The sequence below is a fragment of the Lactuca sativa genome, chromosome 4 (assembly GCF_002870075.4).
Source record: "Lactuca sativa cultivar Salinas chromosome 4, Lsat_Salinas_v11, whole genome shotgun sequence".
In the NCBI taxonomy this organism is placed as follows: domain Eukaryota; kingdom Viridiplantae; phylum Streptophyta; class Magnoliopsida; order Asterales; family Asteraceae; genus Lactuca; species Lactuca sativa.
The window spans coordinates 56,677,025-56,683,237 of record NC_056626.2 but is presented as its reverse complement, the minus strand read 5'-3'; the positions used below and the strand labels follow the sequence as shown (position 1 = coordinate 56,683,237).

Here is a 6,213-nt window from a genome sequence, read left to right as displayed (position 1 = left end):
TGAACCAACAAGTAACGAATCAAAACTTAAATCTTCAAGAAAGGTGGATGCAAATCTTCAAAACGTGTAGAATAATGTGGGAAAGCATACGCCACATTTATAGTAGAGGAAACGAGCCATAATAGTCGTCATAAGAACTCCAAGTAACATGGTGGTCATCCATGTGGTGAATAGGAACGAAAAAACTTCAATGCGGTGAAAACAGAAAACTCACGACGTGAGTAATATGTCCCACGACATGAAATCGCTGAACTGCGTATTCTGAAAAACCCCGTAACCCAACTCACGACATGAGATATATAGCCTCACGACGTGAGAACTGGGTGACTAAAAATTAAAACTGCCCATTCTTCTTAATAATTTTAGCATTCCACCCCAATATCTTATTGGATAAAGACACTTCTAAATGTAAAATTTATATGATGTTTTACTAACTTCATCCTCTCTCTCGACTCACCCCACACTTATTTTCCATTGTGGGTCTCGATTTGCGACTCTAGACTCTAGACAACCCTTGGATAGACACATATGCTCTCGACTCGACATTCTTTTTCGAGACTCCAAAGCAAATCTGAAATAAAGCCACCAAGGGACGACTAAAAGTAACATAATAGCTTATAAGTCTTACAAATCATAACAAGTTTAAAAACGAAAAAATGCAAACCAAACGAAATAAAAAATAAAAACTAAACAAACAAGAAATTAATCTTCATCTTCTTCATCCCGTGCTCCACTTGTATTGGCTCCATCTCCCCCTTGACCTCGATACTCACTCCACCTAGGGCAAATTGGGTAATGATACCCCAAGCGAGGAGGTTGCTCCACATGTAAATGTTGTACCAGATTCTCCACAGTCCTTCCAATCCAATTCATACTTAAGGAAAGTTGGTCAAAATACCCCGTCATATCGTCCCCAAAATTTGGTCCTCCCATGGGAGCGGGTTGATGCACCGGCTGCCCCCTCTCTCCTCGTCCTCGCACATTCCTCCTCCGAGGCCTTGGTTGTGGTTGTTGCTCAGACTGTGCACCAGGATGCTCTCCATGATCACCCTCATCATCAGTATGAACAAGGCCCCAATGAGACCCAAAATTCCGAACAACCCTCATTGTCTCCAAGTATCCCATACTGAACTCGTTATCCTCCATGCAAGTTAATGAGCGAGTAATCTCGGGAACGATTAAGGCATAAGAACGGGCCAATCGAGTTATGAAATGGCTCCCACAGATAGGGCTCCCGAGGCGGGAACTTATAGCAGAACCATCTAAGAAACGAGTCAAGAAATATGGAATATTACAACACACTCCAGGCTGTAAGATGTACCATAAAAAAACATTTTTTTTGCTTCGTGGCCTTATCCCCATGGCGCCTATAATAGATGGAGATAGTGATGAATCAGTGTATCAAGTGGTAAATGGGGGATCTTATGCTGCTCTGGGGTAACACTCCGGAATTGAATATTCCAGATGCAATATTGTTCCAAAACTCAAGCCCCGAGGCCCCATTTTCATATCCTCTAGTCGCCTCCCTAAGAAACATAACAAATTCCGGAGTCATAGCTTCCTGAGTCTCGTATAACCCCATTCTCCTAGAAAATTCAACCAAACTGCATTCACGATATTCACCCCCAAGTCTAAAAACTAAATCTTGCGGAAACGTAGGGTCTTGAACATTCTCATGGAATGCCACAGTTCCGAAAAATTCCACGCATAGTTCCTTATATACCCTCTCTTGGATACCAAATAAATTATGCCAGCCCTTACACGTGAATGAAAAACCATTTCCCAAAAATATTTTTGTAAGAAACGGAGACAACCGATCAAAGATTCCGACCTCCCTCAATCTTGCCAAATGAATTGTAGGGGAAACAACAATTTCCCTATTGTACAACCACCCCAGCCTGTTGTTGCACCGTGTCAAAATATCTCATGACATGGTTGTTGGGAAAACGTAGAATGGGTGCAAACCTGCCACCTCTATTGGAACTTCTCTTTTGGGAGCCATTGCTGCAAAAATAAACAACAAACAAAGCAAACAAGAAAATCTAAGAAATTATGAGAAACAGAAAAGTGAATCATTCTCATCTAGAGTTCAAGTCGTGAATGTCTTGAAATTCATTTCGTGAGTTCGTCGTGACAGGCAAAATTAGTCAAGGCTGTGTACGAAACGGGCCAAAAATTTTGTTGGGGTTCATTCCTATGTTAAATCTAACCACAATCTAGCAACATGCCAATTCTATATCACAAATCTTAGGGAAAATTTGAACAAGTCACTAAATACCAAACCCTAGCCCTAAACTCGACTAACAAAATTAGTTACCAAAAGGAAGAAAATAATACCTTGAGATGGAGTTTACGTAAGCAATAATGGAACAAAGGATAGTGGTCGGCCGCAATCGGAACAAGGGGGACCAGGAATCGTTCGTAGGGAATAAGAAAAGATGTAAGTCAAAGTGTTTCAGTCTCTAAACTATGGTCCCAGGATCTTTTCAACATTCACATCATGAATTATAGAGATTCACTTCGTGAGTTTGTTTGGGCTGAACGGTTGGGCCAGTCAAATGAGCAATAAGTGGGCTAGGACTTAATTGGGCTAACACATAAGGATTCCGTAAGTCATTTGGGACTCACGTCGTGAATACTGTCTAAACAATTAATTTCTTAAGAAACTCCAAATTTTTATTAACCATATTCCTTAATCTATTACCACTTAATTCTAGGGACCCCACACTCAGTGTTCGATTATGCATAGAATGATTTGGATGATATGACCGATTTTCCTAAAAATGCAAAAACTAAAAGAAAGAAAATAAAATTCAAACTGAACTCGGGTTGTCTCTCGAGAAGCGCTTCTTTTTTATGGAGTCATGAGCCGGACTCCGTGCCTCCTATGTTGAGCTGCCAGATGAGTCCACCACCAATTGGATTTTCTACTCCTTCCATCGCCATTTGTATGTTTGAACACTTCGAATGTACGCCTTTTTCGAATTTTCCTTTTTAGCCTTCGACTCGTCTATGTCAAGCTTCCTTTTTGTCCCTTTTTTTTTCCAATTTTTCTTCATTCTTCTTTAGCCCCATAGGAACCTTCTCTTCTTTCGCCACTGGAACCGTCTCCTTGGAAGTAGCCTCGTCTTCATCACTCAACAATTCATCGCTTTCCTCACTCATCAAAGTTGTTGGTTTTGTGTAGGTAATGACTTCTACAAAGAACAGGACGGATGCTCTTGGTTTGGTGCGTTTGACTTGATAAATTGTCTTGATTTCTTCCTCCATCAGCTTCTCTAATTCTTCAAGTTCATTCTCTTCATCAATGTTGAAAACCTCTTCTTGAACATCACTCCCTTGGAAACCATCTTCTATTCCAAAAATTTCCCTCTCATATCCAACTCTCAAAGTGAGCTTGGATTCGCGTATATCAACAGGCACCAACAGTACTAAGCAATGGGTGACCAAGAATAATGGGGACATCAGGATCTTCTTTCATATCCAAAACCACAAAGTCTATTGGAAAAACGAATTTCCCAATTTTTACGAGAATATCTTCCACAATGCCCCGGGGTTGTGTCACTGAACGGTTTGCCATGTGAATAGTCATCTTTGTAGCCTTCAACTTCTGAATATTCAACTTCTGATAAAATGAAAAAGGCATCAAATTTATGCTAGCCCCATAATTGGCTAAAGCATAAATCTTCATATTATTCCCAAACTCACATGGAAGAGTGAAGCGTCCAGGATCCCCCATTTTCTTAGGTATCTCTCCCAATACAACTTTTGAGCTTTGATCACTTAGAATCACCTTAGAATTCTTCTTTAGTTGCTGACGAGTGTCTATCAAGTCTTGTAAAAACTTTGTATATTGTGTCACTGAACGGTTTGCCATGTGAATAGTCATCTTTGTAGCCTTCAACTTCTGAATATTCAACTTCTGATAAAATGAAAAGGCATCAAATTTATGCTAGCCCCATAATTGGCTAAAGCATAAATCTTCATATTATTCCCAAACTCACATGGAAGAGTGAAGCGTCCAGGATCCCCCATTTTCTTAGGTATCTCTCCCAATACAGCTTTTGAGCTTTAATCACTTAGAATCACCTTAGAATTCTTCTTTAGTTGCTGACGAGTGTCTATCAAGTCTTGTAAAAACTTTGTATATTCGGGAATTTTGGATAATGACTTGACAACATGAGTATTAATCGGGATACCCCTCACATGCTTAATAAACTCCAAATGCTCTCTTTCTAGTGGACTAAGAGCGGTTTGGGAAGGAAACGGTAAAGGCGGATAATAATCCAGAACGAATTTTGAAGTTTTTTGTTCAGACCATGCCCACGACGTGAGCATAGATGGCTCACGTCGTGAGCCCGCTAATTCAACATAATTTTGTTTTTCGATTTTTAACTTCTTCGGTTCTGGTTTGGCCTACTTTTGCTCCACTTCTAATGCTTTTAGGAACTCAGAGATTGCCTCTTCTTCAGTCTCAATCATCATAACATGGGATTGAGCATTCTTTTCGGGAAATTGTGAGGATAATTTGTTGCTCATCAAAGTGGTTAGTTAACCAACTTGGACTTCTAGATTATGGATTGATGCTTGATGATTTCTTAATGAAGCTTACTGGTCAATCATCATTTTGTGCTGTTCTTTCATCATGTTCATGTGTTTCTTTAGCACTGCATCGGTATCATCATGCCTTTTTTCTGAAGCTTCCATAAATCGAGTCAAAATGTTTTCCAAATCTACTTTCTTCTCGGCCGGTGGTTGTTCTTTTTGGTAGAAGCCTCGACTTGTTTGCTTATATTTTTCCTCCTTTTGCTTCGTGTACTCATCATAAGGCAGCCACTCCTTCTTTGGTTTCCTCCAATCTTCATTATACTTGTCCCCACTTGAGTATCAAACTTGAGCCTTCTTGTTCCCATAATCATCCAAATGGCAATCTTTAGTCAAGTGTGGCCCACTGCATTTCTCACATCCAAATCTTATTGCATGAATTGATTGGTTCATTTGGGTTAATCTCCGGTCCATAGTATTGGGCATCACCATCATAGCAGCCATCTCTTCAGAACGTGCACCCCACTGCCTTTTTCTCTATCTTGTATTAGGTTGTGGTACTCATGAGAGTGTCTTGTGAATTCTTCAACTAACTCCTTGACCCCCCTTGGATTTTTCTTTGTCAACGGCCCTTGAGAATCAAGGAGTTGTAATGTCATTACATTGACCCCATCATAGAAAATAGACATCTCTTGTTGAACATTAAGATCATGTTGAGGGCAATTCCTTAACAACCCTTTGTAGCGCTCCCAAGCTTCGTATAGTGACTCCCCCGGTTGTTGCTCAAAGTTGGCTATTGCCTTCTTGAGTTTAGCTATCTTGGAAGGTGGGCAAAACTAATATAGAAATTGCTCACACATTTGAGCCCAAGTAGTTTTTGTACCAGATGGGAGTGCTTTCAACCAGTCTTTTGCAGCTCCCTTGAAAGTGACTGGTAGCATCCTTAGTAAGATGGTATCTTTATTGACATTTGGGACATTGAAATAATCTGCAATGTCATTAACTTCATCTAGATGCTTAAAAGCATCCTCATAATCTTTCCCATAAAATGGGATATCCTTAAGTGCAGTTAGGATGTGTCCCTTCAGCTCGAATGTGGCAGTGGCAGGTATTGCTGGTTGTACTAAACCTTGACCAACATCTTCTCGAATACGCTTCGTGTAAGCTCCCATTGACGTTTCTTCAATGTTTTCCATCTCGTTTCTTGGCTTGTTCTCGAGTTCACTCGTATAAAGTCCAAACTCGGTCTCGAATTCGTACTCGGATTCGGTTGGGATTGGGATTTGCTCTAAGTTTTCAACCTTGCTATTGTTCTTTGAAGATGAACTCGATTCTTCCATTTTCAACCCCGACTTCTTTGAGAACACTGACTTGAATTCTTGTAAAGGTGTCTTCTTTGGTGTTTGATCTTCTTTCACGTTCTTATCCTTCTTTTTGTGAAGGGCCGACTCTGGATCTTCAAGTGGTGGCACCAAAGGTGTGTTGTAACCTCTGGTCATGAACTCTTGCAAAATAAACAAAAAATAAAAACATAAAACTGAACAAAAACTAAAATAAAAGAAAACAAAGAAAACGAGAAACTACAGAATTCACATCGTGAGCTTAAGGCTCACGTCATGAATCAGGTACTGGAACAAAAACTAAAGCTGGAAAATTAACTTTTAGCAG

At 40.1% G+C, this 6,213-nt stretch overlaps 1 non-coding gene across 1 annotated transcript; it reads left to right on the top strand.

Moving 5' to 3' along the window:
• The first annotated feature begins 5,250 nt into the window (after nucleotides 1-5,250).
• On the top strand, nucleotides 5,251-5,357 carry LOC111878606 (small nucleolar RNA R71). The gene has a single exon (XR_002845835.1). It is a non-coding gene; the product is annotated as a small nucleolar RNA R71 (small nucleolar RNA).
• Nucleotides 5,358-6,213: the final 856 nt, after the last annotated feature.